Genomic DNA, 23,430 nt, shown 5'->3' with positions numbered 1-23,430 from the left:
TGAGGTGCTCTTCCTCCAGGCGTTGTGTGGTCAGGGTCTGGTGATGGAGGAGGCCAAGGACCTGCATGTCCTTGGCAGAGTGGGAGGGGGACTTAAAGTGTTCAGCCACAGGGCGGTTGGGTTGGTTAGTGCGGGTGTCCCAGGAGTGTTCCCTGAAACGTTCCCCAAGTAGGCTGCCTGTCTCCCCAATGTAGAGGAGACCACATCGGGTGCAGCGGATACAGTAAATGATGTGTGTGGAGGCGAAGGTGAATTTGCGATGGATATGGAAGGATCCATTGGGGCCTTGGAGGGAGGTGAGGGGGGAGGTGTGAGCACAAGTTTTGCACTTTTTGCGGTTGCAGGGGAAGGTGCCGGGAGTGGAGGTTGGGTTGGTGGGAGTGTGTGGACTTGACGAGGGAGTCGCAGAGGGAGTGGTCTCTCCGGAACGCTGATAGGGGTGGGGTGGGAAATATATCCCTGGTGGTGGGGTCTGTTTGGAGGTGGCGGAAATGATGGAGGATGATACGATGTATCCGGAGGTTGGTGGGGTGGAAGGTGAGGACCAGGGCTTATGCCCGAAACGTCAATTCTCCTGCTCCTCGGATGCTGCCTGGCCTGCTGTGTTTTTCCAGCACCACATTTTTCAACTCTGGTCTCCAGCATCTGCAGTCCTCACTTTCTCCATACTCTCTTATGATGACCATGTGCCTTGGTCTCACACAAGGGACCCCAGAAGATAGGCTATTTCAACAAAATGAAAATTCAGAGGGCCAAGATAGAAGTGGAAACCCCGAGAGCTAGCTGACATACTGGGGGCATGCCTTCCCTGCTTATGTCCACTTTGTTTGACCAGGCAGGCTGCCTCCATTTAGTTAATGGTTTCTTCACTCATAGGGGCTGACCCACAATATTTTCCCATTATTATAGTGCCCCCACACCACCACCACCCCACTATCCCGGCAGCTGCCTTCCAGAGACTGATAAAATTCAGGTCACTAACTTTGTTTTTCTACTCACAGGTGCTTCCTGGCCTGTTAAGCGTTTCAATTATGTTTTGCTTTTATTCCAGATTTGCAGCATCTGCAGGATTTTGCTTCTGCCCCATAGCTGGAGAGCACAAAAGTGACAACATTGCAAGCCCAGCCAATGCCTATTCATGACTGATCAGAAATTCAAAGATAGCACATTGGGCTGCAAGTATTCTTCTGAAGGTATGTCCTTGGTAATTACTGGTGAAGCACAACAAAGAACTGAGATATTTTACCATAGGTAGAGCAAGGAGGTCTACCTCAGCTCGGACACGGAGTGCATACTGCTAGTGTTAACCTGATCCACAAGTTAAATGTCTAGCCACTTGAATTCAGCAGCCCCAATAAAACCTAAAGATCTAAGCAACTGTGAAAACTCCACAACCTTCTAATACAATATCAGACAAGATACCATTGCTGCATAAGCTCCTGAGGCTGCAGGAGTTCACAGAACCAAAGGAACTATGATCCTACACACAGTGTATTGGGACCATTGCATCTCAGAATGAACAAGACCAAAGTGTCTTTATTCCTGCTTTTGGCCCATGAAACAGCATTGCATATAGGGAGCACATACTGAATACTCTTCATGGACCTCATCACTCCTCACTGCTAACCTAAGTAATCTTCTGACAACTAAGATTATCTGTTCTACAGAAAATAGAGTGGACTGTGCAACAGGCACATGATCCTCTGTGGCTAATATCCCAACATGCACCAGCTCCAAAACAATAGCATGTCTACTTCAAGCAAGGACTGTTCAAATGAGATTGATGTATGCAAAATTATGAGGTGTTGTCAGTATAGAGAGAAATTGGTTCCACTGGCTACAAAGCCAGAAACCAAAGGACAAAAATTTAAGACAAATGACAATAGAGAGGACATGAAGCCTTCTTTAACTCAATGATCTGAAATGTACTGCCTGAGAAGAACAGCAAGAAGTCTCACAAATGACTTCTGAACATTAATTGAACACATGGTTAAATAGGAAATATTTGCATGGGCTATAGGATAAGAGTGGGGGAGTGCCATTAATTGAACAATTCTTGCTAGGACCCTCAATCCGTGCTGTATGATTCTATAAACACATTCAAAAAGGAATGGCTGATGCCAAAGTAAGCATCAAAATTCTCACCAAAATGCAGTCTGTTGCCAAATTGAACTCACAGCACTATCAGAGGAGCTGTCCTTTCAGCTGTAGTCAATTCAATGATTGCAAGATCACCTTTAACTAGGCCACCCTTCATCAGCGTTCTCAGCATTTTATTAAGAAAATCATTCTTGGGTTATGGGTGTCGCTGTGTGACCAGTGCAATTGAGTGTCTTATTTGGATCAAGATTAGAGTGGTGCTGGAAATGTACAGCAGGTCAGGCAGCATCTGAGGAGCAGGAAAATCGACATTTCGGGCAGGAGCCCTTCATCAGGTATGAGGCTGGAAGCCTCGGGGGCACTTCCACATAATTGGATTCAAATATAAATCAGAGGCAGGCCTTTCTTGTAGCATCCCTCTTCCTGCAGGCATCACAGGGAGAGTAGGATAAATTTTGATTTGATTTGATTTATTACTATCGCATGTACCATGATAGAGTGAAACATTTGTTTTGTGTGCTAACCAAAGAAACAGTACCTTACAGAAGTAAATCAGGATAGTAGAACAGAGACATCAGCATAATACATGTGCATTTGAATGGTTGGATTATATCTGCAGTAGGGCCCAATGCAGCTTGAAATGCCAGTTTCCCGTTGGTTTCTGCTCTAATTACTGTTGGAAAAATTTAAAAAGTCTTCCTTCATTTGAAATCAGATTTGTCCAAAACTGACAGCCCTCTGACATTATAACAGTTCCACCATCAATGACCTTACCAATAGCCCAGCAGCTGTGTGCTCAGTTATGCCTGAGAAGGTACTAATGCTCACTCATTTATGTAAAAGATTAAGACTTTGGCATTAGAATCATAGTGACTTGGTAAATGTCCATCCACTGACTTTCGAAAGGCAAACTGCACTGCCTGGAACTTTGAATCAATATTGTTCTTGTTGTCTTAAAATAGGGTTTGTAACTCACTTCACAGTTGTGTGACACCTCAATAATTTTGCATTTCAACTAAGCTGTGCTCTTGGTCAAATTTAAAAGTCATTCCTGATTCAGTTATATTGGATATACTTAGCTCTTTCAGTTCTTTATCCAACTATCCACACCCATACAATACCCAGCACAATTTCCAGAGTGGTTTTGTTACAGTTGTGAAAGCAGTACCTTTGTGGACACTAAAACCAGGCAAAGTAACCAAGGTGATACTTAGAATGACTGCCCACACCACCCAACAATCCCTTGATTCCAAACCACAAGATGTAGTGCCTACACTGAGAGCATTTTAAAAATATGTTCTTGGATACAGCTTCAAAGCTATATCTGGTCAGGAATGCCAATAAAATTGAGCTTATTATGCCTTTCTTTATTCATAATATACGGGATACAGTACATAATTAGGAATTACATATACAAGAAAGGAGGATGCAAATTGAGCTGTGTTTGATCCTTCCATATGCCATCGGCATGGTTCTTGATCAATGTTGCAGCTCTGACTATAACAGAATCTCACAGAGACCAAAGCACAGCAGAAATGGATTGCAAAGACTGAGTTTGATTAAGGTAGCCTGTTCCTTGGATTCCAGTCAACATCTTCATTCCAAGCATGAATGATCTTATGTAAAATGTTATCTTTTGGGATTGTGCAAGAGAAGAATTCTTGGAGCAGAAAGACACATGAAAAGGTTTATTTTTAATGATTTATCCATTCCTATGGTCGAGCAATAAAAAGAACGTGAAAAGGTTTATTATTAATGATTTATCCATTCCTAAGTCAAGCAATGAAAAGGAATGTTATGTTGGAAATTGTAGATTGGTAGAATGATTATCATTTTTTGCTTCAAATTTTATGAAATTAACTTCATCTTGGAGTTCCTCTTCATTGAATGTCATTTACTCTTTTCACTACAAAGAATACATATTACAGGCGATCAGATTCTTTATATTCTATTAAATTAAAGCAGAGAAAGAGCTGAAGCTATTCACTAGTCTGAAGAATCACAACTTAGAACCACATGAACTGTTACCAACACCAAAAACATGAGGCAACATTGAGTTCGTAGAAAGTTTCCAATAATGGAACCTTTGAAGAGTTGAAACAATATGTTCTTCAATCACCAGCTTTTGTACTGAAACACTTAATGAAATTGCCTGAAGACTAATCATGTCGGGAGGCTATATGTAACTATTTCTTGCTAATTAATGTCAGCAGGCCTTCTGTGAGCAATGAAAACAAAAGTAGAACAGACTATTACCAGATGGTGCTATAAAGAATTAGAAACAGCCTGCTTAACAAAAAAAAGTCCTATTGACCAAGGAACAAAAGCAGAAGCACAGAAACAGGCCATTCTATCCAACTAGTCTGTGTTAGTGTTTATGCTGTGTATAAACCACCTCCTCCTAACTCACCCTTCATCATCACTTTCCCTTCATGTTTATCGAGCCTCCCTTTAAATGCATCTATGTTAATTTTCTTAATGACTTTGTTCACTGACGATCTCCATTTTGAATTAGTAGTGACCACTTTATATTTATGGACTTAGCCATATCATTGCAATGCTTGCCTCTGTAACCAAAGAAAAATAACAAAGAACAAAGAAAATTTACAGCCCAGGAACAAGCCTTTCGGCCCCCCTTTGTAGTTTTTTGATTACCTCTGTTGAGCTACCCTTCAATCTTCTTCGTTCTAAAGATATTGAGTCCCTGCCTTCTCATTCTTCTTAATAGTTCTAACCTGTCAGTTCTGTCATCATGCTGGTAACTCTAAATAACAAAGTAAATATTGAACTATTATGAACAACACCCTTCACAATTGGTAATTGTGACAAAATAAAGTTTTTTCTAAGATTTAGGTTGGTATGTGCTTCAGTAATTCTCTCATGTTAAATGAGAGGAATTGATCAATTTAGCTCCTTGAGTCTTCTCTGCCATTCAAACAAGCTATAGCTGACCAGATTAGCTCTGTGATGATTCAAATCCACAGTGTCACAGAATTGTTATAAGGCAAAATGAAGCTTTCAGCCCATCATGCCTGAAATGGCTTCACAAATGACAAATTCATTTGGTACCATTTTCCATGTCTTCTCCTTACAATGCTAAACTTTGCAATTGTTGGATAACAGTCAAACTCCCTTTGGGAGGAGCTGATTGACCTGCCTCATGTTGTAATGGTCCGAACTGCTTATCAAATGGAAAAACTTCCGCTCATACTGTTTTTGCTAATTACTTGGATCCGTGCTTGTTGTTCTCAATCCTTTCATGATTGATTGATTGATTGATTATTGTCATCTGTACTCCCTATTGACTCTGTCCAGGTCCCTCATAATTCTGATTTCCCAATCAAATCTTCCCTCAACCTTTTCATCTCCAAGTGGAAACAGTCGAACTTCTCCAATCTATCTTTGTAGATCCTCATCCCTGGAACTAGAACTAGATGCAACACTTCTGCTAAGTTTAAACTAGTTTTATATAAGTTCATCATGTGGAGATGCTGGTGTTGGACTGGGGTGGACAAAGTTGAAAATCACACGACGCCAGGTTATAGTCCAACAGGTTTATCTGATGAAGGAACAGCGTTCTGAAAGCTTATACCTTCAAATAAACCTATTGGACTATAAACTGGCGTCATGTGATTTTCAACTTTATATAAGTTCAACATAACCACCTTGCTTTTGTATTCTATGTCCCTATTAATAAAACCAAGGAGTCTTTATTAACTGCTTTATTAACAGTGCTCTGAACTTGGCTGTTCCTTTGCCCTCTTTAGAGTGGTGACCTTTGTTTTATATGATCCCTCCATGTTCTCCATGTGACTCACCTCACATTTAGAGTCATAGAGATGTACAGCATGGAAACAGACCCTTCAGCTAACTCATTCATGCCGACCACGTATCCTAAATTGATCTAGTCCTATTTTCCAGCATTTGGCCCACATCCCTCCAAATCCTTCCTATTCACATACCCAACCAGATGCCTTTTAAATGCTGTAATTGTACCAGCCTCCACTACTTCCTCTGGCAGACCATTCCATACATTCACCACCCTTCTGTGTGAAAAAGGTTACCGCTTAGGTCTCTTATGTCTTTTCACTCTCTCCTTATACCTATGCCCTCTAGTTTTCAATTCCCCTACCATAGGGAGAAAAGACATTATTTGTTTACACTCTCCATGCCCCTCATGATTTATGAACCTCTATAAGGTCGCCCCTCAGCCTCTGATGCTCCAGGGAAAATAGCCCCAGCCTATTCAGCATCTCCCTATACCTCAAAACCTGCAACCTTGGCAACGACCTTGTAAATCTTTTATGCACCCTTTCAAGTTTAACAACATTTTTCCTATAGTAGATCGACCAGAATTGAAAACAGTAGTCCAGAAGTGGCCGAACTAATGTGCTATACAGCCGCAGCATGACATCCCAACTCCTATACTCAATGAACTATTCAATAAAGGCAAGTGTACCAAATGCCTTCTTCATTACCCTGTCTACCTGTGACTCCATCTTCAAGGAAATATGCTCCTGCTCCCCTAGGTCCCTTTGTTCGGTAACAATCCCCTGGGCCCTACCATTAAATGTGTAAATGCTGCCCTGATTTGCCTTATGAAAATGCAACACCTCATATTTTTCTAAATTAAACTCCTCTGTCCAATAGCCAATCTGGTCAAGATGCCATTGTACTCTGAGATAACCATCTTCACCGTCCACTGCACCACCAATTTTGGTGTCATCTGCAAACGTAGTAATCGTACCTCCTATATTCACATCCAAATCATGTATATAAATGATGAAAAGCAGTGGATCCAGCACCAATCCTTCCAGCTCACCACTAGTCACAGGCCCCCAGTCTGCAAAACAACTCTCCACCACTACCCTCCGTCTTCTACCTGCGGGCCAGTTCTATATCCAAATGGTTGGCCAGTTCTATATCCAATTGCATTCCATGAGATCTAACCTTGCTAACCAGTCTGCCATATGAGACTTTGTCAAATGCCTTGCTGAAGTCCATACAGACAACTTCCACCGCTCTGCCTACATCACTCTTTTTTGTCACTTCTTCAAAAAACTCAATCTAGTTTATGAGACATGATTTCCCATGCACAAAGCCCTACTGACTATCCCTAATCAGTGCTTGCCTTTCAAAATGCATGTGAGTCCTGTCCCTCAGAATCCCCTTCAGCAACTTACCCATCACTGATGTCAGGCTCACTGATCTGTAATTCCCTGGCTTTTCCTTACCACCTTTTGAAAATAATGGTAGCACATTAGCCACCCACCTATCTTCTGGCAGCTCACCAGTGGGTATCGATGATCCAAATATCCCAGCAAGCAGACCAGAAATTATTTCCCCAGCTTCCCACAAAGTTCTGGAATACATCCGATTAGGTCGTAGGGATTAATCCACCTTTATGCATTTTAAGACTTCCAGCACCACCTCCTCTGTAATATGAACACTTTTCAAGATAGCACTGTTTATTTCTCCAAACTTTCTTCCTTCCAAATCCTTCCCCATAGTCAACACTGACACAAAATACCTAGCTAGTGTCTCACCCATCTCTTGCAGTTCCACACATAAACGACCTTAAGGGACCTTATTCTCTCCCTAGTTACTCTTTTACTCTCAATGTGTTTGTGGAATCTCTTTGGGTTCTCCTTAACCTATTTGCCAAAGCTATCTCATGTCTCTTTTTTGCCGTCCTGATTTCCCTTGAGTATACTCCTACTCTCTCAACACAGTTGTCTATACCTGCCATATGCCTCCTCCTTTTTCTTGACCAGGGCTTCAATTGCTCTAGTCATCCAGCATTCCCTACACCTACCAGCCTTGCCTTTCAAACTAACAGGAACATACTGCCTCTGAACTCTCTTTATCTCATTTTTGAAGGCTTCCTACTTTCCAACCATCCTTTTATCTGAGAATAACTTTTCCCAATCAACATTTGAACGTTCTTGCCTAATAGCATCAAAATTGGCTTTACGCCAATTTAGAACTTCATCTTTTAGATCAAGTCTATCTTTTTCCATAACTATTTAAAAACTAATAGATTTATGAATACTGGTTCCAAAGAGCACTCTCACTGACACCTCAGTCATTTCTGCATTGAAGTTCATCCAGCACCAGTTCACCAATCCAACAGCTCTAACCCTTTCTACATTATTCTCCTCACAGGTTAAAATGTTTTGCAATTGTACACGGAGGTTGAAGTCATTAATATAGAAAATGAACAGTCCCAACACTCACTCCTGCAGAACTCCACTCCTAACCTTCCTCCATCCAAAAGAACATTCATCAACATTTCTCCCTGGTTCCTGTCACTCAGTCAATTTTGTATCTGTGTTACTACTGGCACTTTCATTCTATGAGCGATTACTTTGCTTACATCTCTGTTGTGCAGCAAAAACATTAACATTAAATGCCTTTAACAATAACATTGCCATCATCGCCCTCTTTTTGCTACTTCTTCAAAAACTCCAGCAAGTTCGTAAGACATGATTTTCCCTTAAGGAATCAATGCTGGCTTTCCTTAATTAACTGGCACTTGTCCATTTGTCGGTTAACTTTGTCCTTAATTGATGTTTCTGGAAGTTTTGTCATCACTGAAGTCAAACTGATTGGCTTAAGTTATTGGGTTTATTGTTGCAGCTTATTTTTTGAACAAGATTGTAATGGCTGTCTTCTCCAAAGAAGCACTACTTTCTGAGGCCAAGGAAAGCTGTAAAATTATGGCCAGTATGTCCACATATTTTACTCTCACTTCCATCCTTGGTTGCATCCTATCCAGTCCAATTGTCTGATCAAATTTAAATAAAGAGCATTTTCCTTATCAATTGCAAACAGTGACCAAAATAACTCTTCTTTCACCATGATGTGGATAGCATCTTCGTTCATGGAGAAGACGGGTGTGAAGTTTTCATTTAACTCCTCAGCCATACCCCTGCCTCTACATATAAATCCATTTTTGCCCCTATTTGTCCATACACCTCTTTTTAACATCTATTTTCTATTTTAATGCCATTGGAGACTATGAGATTCCCTTTTATCTTAACTGCCAGCCTGTTTCAAACTTCCTTTTTGCTTTTCTTACATTTTTTTCACCTCCCCTCTGACCCTTCTTCATTCAACATTCGTCCCAGCTCAACTTTCTAACTGACATTTGTCATAAGCACACTTCTTCTTCTTTGTCCTAATTTCTTCATCTGTTGTCATTTAGGGAGCTTTGTTTTGTTTTCACCTATCTCTCCCTCTGAAGGAATATACCTTGACTGTGCCTAAACCATCTCTGCTTTGGAGGTTGCCCATAGTTCAGCTATTTTTCATCGCCATCCTTTGGCTCCAATTTATTCTACCAAGGTCACATCTTATCTCATTAAAGTTGACTTTACCCCTGTTTACTTTTGAGGAGAAAGTGAGGTCTGCAGATGCTGGAGATCAGAGCTGGAAATGTGTTGCTGGAAAAGCGCAGCAGGTCAGGCAGCATCCAGGGAACAGGAGAATCAACGTTTCGGGCATAAGCCCTTCTTCAGGAAGATAGCGAGTCTGTTTGAGAAGGTGGCTGAAGAGCTTCTGTGCAGAGGAGTTGACCTGGGGTGTGCAGTGAGAGAGGGACTCACTGAAATCCTTGTTGAGGGAGGATTCCTCAAACAGACTTGCTACCTTCCTGAAGAAGGGCTTATGCCCGAAACGTCGATTCTCCTGTTCCCTGGATGCTGCCTGACCTGCTGCGCTTTTCCAGCAACACATTTCCAGCCCTGTTTACTTTTGTCCTCCAGGTTGTTCATTGTCTTTTTCCAAAGTCACCTTTTGACACAATGAGCACTATACCTAAATTGTTCTCCTATGAACATTTGAACTATGTGGCCTACCTCATCTCTAAGGACCAGGTCTAGTAGTGCCTTCTTTCTCATTAGACTGAAAACACACTGCTGCAGACAATTTTTCCTGAATGCCTATAGGAATTCCTATCCCTTTCTGCCCCTTATGTTATTACCATTCAAGTACATATTAGAATAATTGACGTTCCCAATTTATGACTACTCTATAATTTCTATGCCTCTCTCTAATTTCTTTGCAAAATTGTTCATCGTTTCCATTAGTTGGTGGCCTAAAGCCTACAGTAAGCAATTCAATGCACATTTATTCTTCCGTAGCTCCAGCCAAATCAGTTCTGTCCTTGACTCGTCTGAGACAACCTCTTTCATCAACATTTCAATGATCTCCTCAATCAATATCACAACCTATCCCTGTTTTCTTCCATTCCAATCTTTCCAAAATTCCAGGAATATTTAGCACACAGTCATACACTTCCTTAAGCCATGTCCTTATAAGAACAAAATCAACTTATTTCCACAAGCCATTCTGCATCTGCAACTCACCAATCTTATTTACCACATTCCATGCATTCCTACCCATGCACAATAACCCGAATTCACACACTATTAATTTCTCCTTCCTCTGACCTCATCTCATAACTTATTATTCCCTACCCTAATGCCCAATCTCCCAGTATTCTGTGCACTTTTATATTCCTCTCAAAATTATCTTTTGGTTCTTATGCCCTTGCCAAATTAGTTTAAACTCTCCACAACAGTATTAGAAAAATGCCCTGCAAGCAATTCAGACCCAACTCTGCACAAATGCAAACCATCTGCTTTTTACTGGTCCCATCAATCCCAGAGCTGGTAGCAATATCCCAAGAACCGAAAGCCTTCACTCCTGCACATTCCTTGCAGATCTAAATTCATCTGCTTTATCCTCCTGTTGCAAATTGAGTAATCTGGAGATTACTACTTTTGAAGTCTTACTTGCTAATTTCCTACCTAGGTCTACAGGACCACTGCCCTTTCTCTGCTCATGTCATTGATTCCAATGTGGACCACAATTGTTACACCATCTCCCCCAAACGCCCCCTTTCCCCCCTCCTCTACTACTTACAATGTTCTAGAGCCACTCAATGACTTTTGCCCTGATACCACTGAGACAATGTCAACTCTAGCAAATGCAGTTTTGACATTTTTAATTCACCTACATCAATGGCTTCCTGGGGGAACAGTTCCAGCTCTCATTATACTTTGTGTAAAAAGTAGTTTCAGGCATGACCTTTGAACAGCCGAGTTTTGCAACCACTCAAACTCCCTCTACTCTATCTAGCCAATCAAATTCTTCTACGACATTTAATTATATCACCCCTTATTCTTCCATACTCAAGAATGGAAGTTAATAAAAGCACAATCTATTAAATCTATTATCATTTAACCTATTTAACTTGTGTAACATTCTGGTTTATTTAAACTACAAGTAGCCAGAATTGAATGCAGTATTCCAAGTCGGATCTTAGTGATTTAGTGGAAATTAGTGATTTCTGAACTTGGACCATTAAATCTCTATTTATTCATACTTTCTAGTATTTAATAACATATTCTGATGTATTGTACTGAACTCCAGAGTAGTTGACCTTACATCTTTCCTCTTTAAATTCCAACTACCCCAACTCTGGATATTCACAATCTACCAATGTCTCCTTGGAACTTTCTGTTCCCACTCAGGCAATTGACTGTACCAAGAGATAATGAGAACTGCAGATGCTGGAGATCAGAGTCGAGAGTGGGATGCTGGAAAAGCACAACAGGTCAGGCAGCATCCGAGGAGGAGAATCGTCGTTTCGGGCAAGAGGCCTTCCTCAGGAGTAGGAGAAACGTCGATTCTCCTGCTCCTCGGATGCTGCCTGACCTGTTGTGCTTTTCCAGCATCCCACTCTCGACAATTGACTGCACCACCTGAGTCTGTGCCATCAGCGATCATAGAATAGGGCTCTCCATTCATTCAAAAAGTGACTTGTAAATATTGTGAAAAGCTGTACCCTCAGTACCTTGGGGGATATGTTTAATTATAACCTACCCAAATTCAGAATCTCCATTCACCAAACTCCTAAACAATTCCTTATCACGTCTCACACATAAAATAACAATTCGGTTTAATTTGATGCAACTCTCCCAGGATGAATGTTTGTTTGTGGACAGGTGCCTGAGGGTTGAGCTAAGCTGTACAATCTTACCTGATTTATTTTTGCTTTAAACCAGCTGGTCTTATTAGATTTAGTGCAAGCATACAATTATTAAGGCGCATTCTCTAATCTGAAGTGGGAAGGTAAAAGGTTGTGTCCTCTGGAGTTGTTTGTTTATACCACAGCCACCTCCCTTCTAAAGAAGCCTACCATCCCAAATATCAGCCCCTTTCTTTCTCTTTTCAACCTAAGATCTGTTTCCAAGCTGCAGTGAGAAGCAGACAGGACTAATTTGTGTTCCACAATTGGCTATAGTTTTTCCCAAGAATGCCACGCACTTTAGTGCAGTTTCCCACATTCCAGCAGAGACTACACTTGGTCCCGCACCCACCACCCACTTCTTCTGATTATTCCACATCAACCCACTCTGCAGCTATTTAATCAGTGAAACACAAAGAAAATACAAGTGCTGGAAATCCAAAATAAAAGTAAAAATGCAGCTTCTCGTTACAATAAAGCAGGCACTGGTAAAGATTCCCAGGAGGAGCATTAACTTCTTTTCCTGCCAACGCTCACTGACATGCAACAAATTATTTGCATTTTCTCTTTTATCCATCTTAAAAGTAACGCCTTAAATTTTAGATTAGTGCTTCATCGTGAAATCCTTGTTGACAACCTATTTTAGCAATTGTGCTCACCACCTCATTCATTCAATTTGTCACTACTTGGAAGGAGTTCCAGTACTTCACATGTAAATTAAATACAGAATTTTACTCCACGCACATTTAGCATTGCAAATTATTTGAAATCTATGCTCCTTGAACACCCGTGTTACCCACTTTGGTCACACTTGCCTTTAAAACTTTTAGAGTGTGGTGTTGCCTTGAACAAAAGAAACAAAAAGTTACAGAAAAGGAGGCCGTTCAACCCATCATGTCTGTACTGGCACTCCGAATGAGCAACATCACCTAGTGCCAATCTCCTGTACATCATTGCACACTATTTCCATCAAATAATAATCCAATGCCCTTTTGAATGCCACTAGGAGGTGCTGCTGGTCCCATATAACTGCTGCTTTTGTCCTTCTAAATGGATTGGGTCATGGATTTGAAAATTGCTATTTAAAGATCTTTGGTGAATTTCTGCTGTGCACCTTGTAGATAGTACACACTGCTGCTACTGAGTGTCAGTGGGAGAGGAAGTGGATGCTTGTGGATGTAGTGCCAATCAAGTAGGCTGCTTTGCCCTGGATGATGTTAAGCTTTTCAAGTGTTGTTGGAGCTGCACCCATCAGGCAGGTGGGGAGTACGACATCACATTTTGTGGCTTTTTGCTTATTCAAGTTCAATATCACTGCCTTGTTCCGACATCCTCTGCCCCTACTCATAAAGCTGAGGACATTGTATTCTTTATTCCCTGCTCTCTCTACCTGTTCTGCCACCTTCAATGACCTGTGCACAGGTCCTTCTGCTCTTGCAGCACCTTTAGAATTGTAACCATTATTTATATTGTGTTTCAGTGTTCTTCCCATCAATATGCATCACCTCACATATCTCTGCATTGTACCTGATCTGCCATTTATCTGTTCACTCCCACCAACTTGTCAATATCCATTTGGATTTTCACACTGTCCTCCCCACATTTTATAATTCTTCCAAGTTTTGTGTCATCTGTATAATTTAAAATTGTCCCTTCTCACCAAGGTTCAAATTATTAATATATATCAGAAAAAGAAGGGTTTCAATACCAACCCCAAAGAACTCCACAACAAATCTTCATCCAGCATGAAAAACATCCATTGCTCTCTGTTTCCTATCACTCAGCCAAATTGTATCTAAGATACTACTGTGGTTTTTGATACCATAAACCAAAACTTTCCTCACAAGTCTGTTATTTGTCACTATATCAAAGGACATTCTATTTGTTATGCTCTTGCCCAGTAACTCAGCCGTTTTGCAGCCTCCTTAAAACTCTCACACTTACCAAGTTTTACATTATCTGAAAGTTGGGAAATATTATAGTTAGCCCCATGTTCAAACCATTTATATGGACGAACAGCTGGGGCCCAAGCACTGATCTTTATAGTACCACTCTGATCACAGACTGCCATCCTAAGAATGATCCCCATTTTCTTCTACACTTGGCTTTCTGCCTGTTAACTAATCTTCAATCCACACTAGTAACTTACCCCAAACTTACTTCTTTACAAATACAAATTTCCTTCAGTTCCACGGTTTCATTAGACCATGGATCTGAACTATTTCAGAGATGTTTCTTTTGTCTCTCGCTAAGAAGATAGGTACAAAGTACTGCCTTATTTTGTCTACCATTTCTCTATTGTCTGTTATAAATTCACCTGTTGCTGCCTGTAATGCAGTTTTTTTTTTATTTTTCTTTTCTCTCTTAAATACCTATGGAAGTTTTTACAATCCATTTACATGTTTCCTGCTATTTTACATACATATTCTATTCACTCTTTCTTAATTAGTTTCTTGATCCTCTGTATCCACGGAATCATTTTCCGTGGTTTTAGTTACCCACGGTTTACCACAGCCCAAACATATAATAGGGAACCTTCTGGAACCAGGGAACAGGGGGCTGCTGGGAAGGTAAATTTCCCATTTAAATGTATGGATTCGCTGCACATTGTATAGCGGTTTCGGGCTTCCGTGGTAGGTCTTAGAACATATCCCCTGCCGGTCTGGGGAGAGGGAGGACTACTGTCCATTCTAAAGTTGACTCAATCCTTATTATAGGCCTCATTCTTCAATATAACACTATTTTTAACTTCCTTTGTAAGCCACAATTTGGAGATGCCGGTGTTGGACTGGGGTGTACAAAGTTAAAAATCACACAACACTAGGTTATAGTCCAAAAGGTTTAATTGGAAGCCCACTAGCTTTCGGAGCGACGCTCTTTCATCAGGTGATAGTGGAGGGCTCGATCCTAACACAGAATTTATAGCAAACATTTACAGTGTGATGTAACTGAAATTATACATTGAAAAATTGATTGTCTGCTAAGCCTTTCATCTGTTAGAATACAGTGATAGTTTCACTGTAACTATCACTGTATTCTAACAGATGAAAGGCTTAACAATCAATTTTTCAATGTACAATTTCAGTTACATCACACTGTAAATTTTTGCTATAGATTCTGTGTTAGGATTGAGCCCTCCACTATCATCCTGATCTAAAATCATCTTTATTCCAGTTTGTTCCTCAAATATTGCTGCAGAAAAAAAAGCTGAAAATGTGTTGCTGGAAAAGCGCAGCAGGTCAGGCAGCATCCAGGGAACAGGAGAATCGACGTTTCGGGCATAAGCCCTTCTCCTCTGCAGAAAAAAAACCCCTAACACATACCAGGAATTCTTCCTCCAGCGCAATGTTCGATTCGATTTACCCATTCTATATGTAGATTGAAGTCAACCATGATTACTGCATTCCCCTTGCTACATGCACCTCTAATACTCTGATTTATACCATGCCTTAAATTAACACTACTGTTCATCACCTATAAACCACTCAAACAATGTCCGCAGTCTCTTGATGTTTCTTAGCTCCACCCAAAAAGATTCTGCATCGTATTCTTCTGATTGGAGTTCACCTTTCATAAATGTAGCAATTGCCTCATTTCTTTTCAACACTACCTCACCTCACTTTCCTTTTTGCCTATCCTTCTTAAACATTGAATGTCCTTTAATATTCAGTTCCCAGTCTTTGTCACCCCTAAGCCACATCTCTGTGATACAATTAAATCATACCATATTACTTTCACGAGTGCCAACTCTTCACCTATTTTGTAATGAATGCTGTATGCATGCCGATAGAATGCTTTTAATTCTGCCCTTTTAACACTATTTTGTATTTTGACTCTAATCAACATTGTTTCTGCTTCCTTTTATTTTCACTTACAAGTTTTCTGCTATTTATAATCAGCTTTGTTTTTACTCTCTCTGAATTCGGTCTTAGGTTCCCAACTGCTTAAATAGCTAAACACTTCCTGCCAGCACTAGTTAGCCTCACCATGAGAATATTAGGTTAGATTTTCCAGTGAGTGGCAGTCTTGTGCTGATTCTATTCTGACAGCAGGGGCTATGGTGCCAGGAAAGTAGGGTATCAGCTGAGTAGGGCATCAGCTGGGAAATGGGTAGGGTGCCAGGTGGGTAGAATACCAAATGGAAAGTGGAAAGGGTGCCAAGTGTGCAAGGTGGCAAGGTAAGTGATGTAGTAGCTAGGGTAAGTCAGGGTGGGTGGGAGAAAATGAGTCTTTTGAGTAGGATGGGTGTTAAACGGGGTGGTTCAGTCTTGCAGCAACAAGGAAAGGGTGAGTGGGGGTCAGGTCGGTCAAGTCAGTCTGGTGAGAAGGGTAGGGTCAAATCAGGTCCAGAGAAGGATAGGGATGTCAAGTTGAGCTCTTCACCCCTCTCTAAAGTAACATTGTGTAGCAATCCTGTGACATTTTGGTCCAGGCACCCAAGAACCTACAGCTGCAGAAATGCCTGCATGTTCCTCTAATCATTGAATGCCCAACCACTTTTCCTCCAACCAAACTGTCCAGCTGAGTTCCCTGCAGTACACAACTCAACTCGTGTAATGTTCCTCTGATGAAAATAAAATCACCCTCATTAGTATTCAAAATGAAAAAGTAGTTAGTGAGTGAGTCGACTCTGAGGATTCCTATACCATCCGTGTGGTCTCCTTGGATTGTCTAGTAGTCATCCACTCTTTCGCTCTACATGCTTGTTTTTTGATCTGTGTGCCCATTTCATTGAAAGTGCTATTCATCTAGTTCTCTGCTCACTTAACTTCAAATGCTGCCCAGAAGCAACTTACATCTGAGATCAGTGAGCATCTGTTTATGTGGCCTTTAACCAAAAAAGTTGAGTCTAGTCTCACTTCAAAAGCAGAAATATACCTTTGATTTTCCATTGTATAATGCTTTAATCATTATAAATTATTGACACTAGTTAATAGAAATGTAGTTAAGATTTCTTAACATTATTTTGTTCATTTGTTCATGATCAGAGAGCAGATTTCACACTCTGATGCAAGGTTCCAACTTCATTCAAATGTTTAATTAACAAAAATATTTTAAAATAAATCTCAATACAAATTATCATGGTTTCTTAAACACTGATTGGTATCGGTGTGGACTCCGTGGGCTAAATAGCCTATTTGCACACTGTAGGGTTTCTATGATACCTATAAAACCATTCTTTAGAGAAAGTCATGTGAAAAGAATTACTACAAAGTACAATTTAAAACTATAATTACAGGAATCAATAGCAACGATGCGGAGATAGTGGCACACTGGTAATATCACAAGGCTAGCAATCCAGAACCCTGGGCCAGTGCTTGGATATGAGTTCAAATTCCACCGTCGCAGATGGCAAAATTTGAATTCAGTAAAAATCAGGAATAGAGAGCTAGCACTTATTATGCCTATATAACCTCTGGCAATTGTCATAAAACCCATCTGATTCACTCGTGCCCTTTAATATATCATCCTTGCCTGATCTGGCCTACAGGTTACTCCAAACCCACAGCAACGTGGTTGACTCTTAAACCATCAGGGATGAGCAATAAATGTCCAGTGACATGTACATCCCATGAACAAATAGTAAGTTCACTCAGACAGTGGACTTGAAAGTGATTTTGTTCCTGCAAAGCGGGATTTCTCAATTTCTATTATTTTCACAAATATTCCTGATTTTTACTGAATTCAAATTTTTCCATCTGCGACGGTGGAATTTGAACTCATATCCAAGCACTGGCCCAGGGTTCTGGATTGCTAGCCTTGTGATATTACCAGTGTGCCACTATCTCCGCATCGTTGCTATTGATTCCTGTAATTATAGTTTTAAATTGTACTTTGTAGTAATTCTTTTCACATGACTTTCTCTAAAGAATGGTTTTATAGATATCATAGAAACCCTACAGTGTGCAAATAGGCTATTTAGCCCACGGAGTCCACACCGATACCAATGGATTCAACAGTGTTTAAGAAACCATGATAATTTGTATTGAGATTTATTTTAAAATATTTTTGTTAATTAAACATTTGAATGAAGTTGGAACCTTGCATCAGAGTGTGAAATCTATCTAAAATGGATTGCTCCTATCTTCAGGCATGTGGCTGCAATTTACAATTAATCCATGCCCCGTTTATTTGATACAAACAGCAAAGAAACCTCGCACTGCCCCTCTTACCTAAACTTGCAGGCTATCTAACATCAAACATGCTGCTAATTGGCTGCAAGCTCAGCAGGAGACAGAGAAGCATATCTTTCAGATAGTCTCAGCCTCTTCATCACAGCTGACTCTCTTACAATACGTGTGCACTTCTTATACAGAAGTTGCAATGGCTGTCTATATAAGATTGACTCTGGGGAAATCAACAATGGAGAAACAGGGAAAAGAAAGGGATGCCAGGTTTTCTGTTGTTCCTGGCATAGGGACTCAGGCTGTGCATTCAGATATCCCACCTCACCCTTCCAGTTCCACCAGCATATCCCACCTCTTGATGCCTCCACTGGCCTACAGATGCTCAGTTATGCCAGAACCATCACGCAAACACAACCATCAGCATTCTTCCTTCTCGCTTGCAGGACAATGTGGCCTATAACTGGATGGAGAAGAACCAGAGCTAGTGGTGGCACAGGCATAGCTGCAATACCTGAGCTTATTGAGGAAATGATGCTCCCAGTCCCACGGGCAATGTCTAAGGCATTTTATTTGGCATCACTAAGAATATTCAGGATGACAGTACCTTCCTGTTTTATGCCCCTCCTCAAACCTCCCATTTTCTACACAGATTCTATATGGAGGATCTCCAGAGAAAAGAGGATCTTTTTTCTTTTGTTCACCTTCCAACCAAGATCACCAGTGCTGCATGACAACCATGACATTACAATCTGGTCTATTGTACCTTTTCCACCCTTCTTTCTGCGCAGAGTCTTCCCTGTGCAGTAGCTTTATTCAAAATGGTCATCCCCTTTAAGGGATGCTGGTTGATTTTCAGTACAGTTGGATATCTTCAACCAGTGCACATCTCACACATACCTGAGCCATGGAATCACAGAACAATATACATAGATATGGACTGCACACCAGGATCATCATTAATGGCTTATCACAGGTTTATCACACATCGCAAACCCAGTACTGGATTCAGGGCAAACCAATTTTCCTCTTTAGTTTCAAACTAGCCATCGACGAATGGCAGAAATTTCAACCTCTTTTCTGTCAACAGGCACTAAAATAAAACTAGAAACATCCCAGAAAGGTTAGTCATGCCAGTCACATTACCAAATCCTCATCAAATTGGCAATATTTTAAATGCTGAAAATGTGAAGTATTCTAGATACTGCCAACATTTCTTTTTCCTTGAATGGATTTAAGAAATTATTTTGGTTTATAGGCGTACAGGGATAACCACTGGTGAGTCACGGTCTCTTTTCGTAACAAGGTGCAGTTTATCACATTAGTAATTAGGTAGAAGTTACATTAGTTCATTAAATTAATTAAACTGTTATTAAGACTTTGAGGAAATCCTTGGATTTAGATCTTCACTCAACAAGATCCTAAGACATTCTGCATTATCCCCACCCAAGCCTGATAGCATCATCAAAGTGAGTGGAGCTTAATGCAGCCTCCAACATTCACCCTTTCAGAACTCATGACCTTTCACCCTTGTAACCTTATACAATAATAACTACTGGAAGAAAAAAAAGCATTAGGGTTCTTTGTTTCCATGGTAACTTCTGATGAGACCTTTACAAGAAAAGCAAGCTTCACTATTTCTCGAGATAAAAATGTCGAGAAAGATAGCAGTGGATACAAGAAAATACTTTCTGTACTCTGAATAACTGAGTATTGTGACTCCCGGATGATTGTAAAAGATCATCAGTCTTTCAGAGAACAGGGTAGATTTTTCAGGGCTGCTGTTCTCTGGGTCAATTTCTGCAGAATACAGCAACTGTGTGCTCTACCCTTGTGCCCAGTTCTCCATTAGGGCCTAATTTATTGAGACAGCCATTCAACCAAGCTCATGTAGAGCCAGATGCAGAAAGACTGACCACTGATGGAGGCTTAAAATCAGAAGCAATTTTAACAGAGCAAGTAAAATGTAAAGCTATTGAGAACAATAAGAAAAGCTCTGAATGTTACAGGTTAAGGGAGCAGCGCTTTCCCATTGGCGGGTCCTGATCCATCTAGAAGCTCAAATTTGTCGATTCACTGTATTTGTTGTGAATTTAACGGCTTGACGTGGCACTAGTTCCATCATTGGAATGTTAACGCCCCATAAGTAGAGGTTTGTGAATTCTTGCAGTCAGTCTGGGAGGAAACCAGTAACAGACAGCACAGTGGTGCCAAAACGTAGATGAAAGAACAAGAATATAAGCGTTGATCGGGAGAATTGACCAACAAGAATGGAAGTATCAGTGTGATGGTGAAGTTTCCCCTTTTATTCCAAGAGGGATGGAAAGTCTGTTTGGGAAGAAGGAAAGTGGGATTTTTGCATTGACTCAATGCTTTGAGAGCAGCTTTGCATCATCCCGGGGATTTCTGCTGGATTCCAATAAGCCACATTGTAAATGTTGGGATGAGACCAGGGACAGGGGAAGGTGAGGACTGCAGATCCTGGAGATCAGAGCTGAAAAATGTGTTGCTGGAAAAGCGCAGCAAGTCAGGCAGCAACAAAGGAGCAGGAGAATCAACGTTTCGGGCATAGGCCCTTCTTCAGGAATCAGGGACAGGCTGGTTAGATGGGGAGTCGGGAGATTTCACCACCCCACCCCATCCCCCGTTTATCTTTCCAGAGAACTGCATTTTCAATTATCCATCTTTTCATGAGAAATCTGGAAACTCCCCCACCCCCCAGCCCATTCAGGTGCGCCATTTAACCCTGTGTGGTACAGTATAAAACATACTGTATATTAAATGTATATTACTAACAACAGTCTGAAGCAGCAACATCGTTTTATTCAGAAAAACTTTGACAACACAAGCCTGTCCCTTGAAGACAAGCGGCAATTAAATGACAGCATTGGAAGCAGCAATCGCAGTTTATTTTATTAGTTGAGGGGATAGACAGTCACACATCTGTATTCTGAGCAACCGCAGCATTTCTGTGAACAAAGACATCTGATATCTATCTGTGTAATCTCCATTATAACATCCTCCACAGAGTCAGAAAATTCTACAGCAATGTTAATTAGGTACAGAATAGAGGCTGGTGGGATACAGGAATGAACAAATGGTCCATAGCACCTGTTTTAAATCACTATTGAGGAACTACAGACAAGAAGCACATCCTAGTGTCTATAACTATGACATGTTTGTGTATTCTGATAACTGTCTTATAAGTTAAATACATAAGTTGAAAAAAGGGTTTTGCAGCCTTATCAAACTCTTGCATATGCCAGCACTGCAAGTAGTTTCAGTAATAGCAATATACTTACTGAATATTTGCAGAAGACGTTATGCACGTATCTACATTCTGTTTAAAGATTTAACTGGAGTATTTAAAAGCCCACATTGGCCCTTCACATAAATGTATTTTAACTAACAATTTCACAGGATGGACTCTGGATTGCCTCTGCAATAGATTTCCTATTATGCACAATTAAATTTCCCTGTAGACATTGCTATGATTAAATTTCAGTCTTATATTACTGAACAAGGGATGATGATTACCATAAGATTTATATTAGACTCCAGTTTCAGCCTTGCTTCAGTATAGCGCTCATTCGAGTTGTAGATTGTGGGTTCATGTCCCAATAAGGTAATTACATAATCTAAACTGATATTCCACTGTTACACTGCAGTAGCAAGAAGATAAAATGTAATATACCTGTACTTCTGAAAATATAAAATTGTTCACCAGACAGCACACCATTTTACTTCTGAAAAATTGAATCCTGCTAATCCAAATGGAATCCAATGAACACTGATGTCATGCTTGGAAGGGGGAAAGATATTTAATTAAGCAGGATGGTGATATACTGAAACTCCACTACTTTCTTGCCTCTGCCAGAATAAAGTTCTAGACAATAAGGCCCATGCTCAACCATGAAGATCCATGCTCAAACATCCCATTCCATTGCCAATTGAGGTCCTTAAATGGCCAACTAAGAACTAATTAAGGACCTCACCAGCACTGGGATTAACACTGCTTTAAGTGGCCAGTCACTATCCAGGCGACTGCCCTAGTCCATGGGCAGCTTGTCAACTTGGTAGGGTGATAGGGTGGCAAGGGTGTGGGATTGCTTTTGCAAAGGCAATCATTGCGACTCAAGAGACTAGACATCAGGAAGGAGATGCCCACTAGGGGCACCTTCTGTTGCTTCCAAACATCTTGCCAATCTCTACCCACAACCTGCCCTCAACCAGAGAAGCCTCCAAATCCCATCACATCCTTCACCTATGTCCAGTGGTCCTTTGTACTCTTGGGACTTCAGGGCTGCACTTCCATGAGCAGCCACTGCCTCCTTGGTGATGCGCTGACAGCCTGACCTAATGATCTTTGAATGGCAGCAGCTTTCACTGGCCCGTCCATGTTAGTCTTGATCCCAAGGAAAGAACCAACAGTGCCTTGCCAATGCCTGATTAACATGGGGTTTGGCAAACTTCCCTTTAAGAAACAGAGAGAATCTCTTGCCAGTTCTCCAGGCCTGCTAACAAGATCCCGACCACCTGAACAAATTTCTTCCCCAGCGACAAAGTCCCTTACTAAACATTTTCCAACATTGAGAAGAACAAGGACAAAAGGTAGATGGGAACACCACCATATGCTAGGGCCCTTTCAAGCACTCACCATCCTGACTTGGAAATATATCAGTATCACTGGGTCAAAGTCCTGGAACTCCCTCTCTAATAGCATTGCGGGTGCATCTACACCACATGGAAAAGAAGGCAGCTCACTATCACATTCTCAAGGGAAATTAGGGATAGGCAATAAATTCTGGCCCCGCAGCGAAATCCATCTCCCATGAATGAATAATAATAAACTGTATATTATATGGACATGGAAAGTAAAGTGATTGAGCATAGCTTTTGTGTGTTGAAATAGAAGTCACTTGTTAACTACATAAAATGCTGGTTTTTCAGATAGCCAATTTTAATTTTGTGAGACACTTGTAAGTTGATTGCTTAATATTCTAGAACGGCAGCTGCCCAACATCAAAACAGAACATTAATTTAAATAGTTTATATGTAAGGTTGCTTGGGAAGGGAGCAAAGGTAGAAGCATTATGTACATCTTTTGTTCTAAGAATATATAGCTAGATCGCTAGGAATGCAGGAAATGGAGAAGATAATTCAACCTCT

General features: G+C 40.7%; 1 protein-coding gene and 1 long non-coding RNA gene across 9 annotated transcripts in view; one reads left to right on the top strand and one right to left on the bottom strand.

Moving 5' to 3' along the window:
• Positions 1–23,430, bottom strand: part of LOC122559526 (metabotropic glutamate receptor 8) — a 443,931-nt gene that overhangs the window by 287,264 nt on the left and 133,237 nt on the right. The window lies entirely within an intron of this gene.
• LOC122559528 overlaps positions 1–23,430 on the top strand; it is a 118,427-nt gene that overhangs the window by 82,522 nt on the left and 12,475 nt on the right. For all 5 annotated transcript variants that reach the window (XR_006314452.1, XR_006314451.1, XR_006314450.1 and 2 more), the window contains one exon: positions 1,052–1,193. This is a non-coding gene — a long non-coding RNA (uncharacterized LOC122559528). The remainder of the gene's footprint in view (positions 1–1,051; positions 1,194–23,430) is intronic.

Source organism: Chiloscyllium plagiosum, chromosome 19 (genome assembly GCF_004010195.1).
Source record: "Chiloscyllium plagiosum isolate BGI_BamShark_2017 chromosome 19, ASM401019v2, whole genome shotgun sequence".
NCBI lineage: Eukaryota > Metazoa > Chordata > Chondrichthyes > Orectolobiformes > Hemiscylliidae > Chiloscyllium > Chiloscyllium plagiosum.
This window is presented reverse-complemented; position numbering and strand designations above follow the sequence as displayed.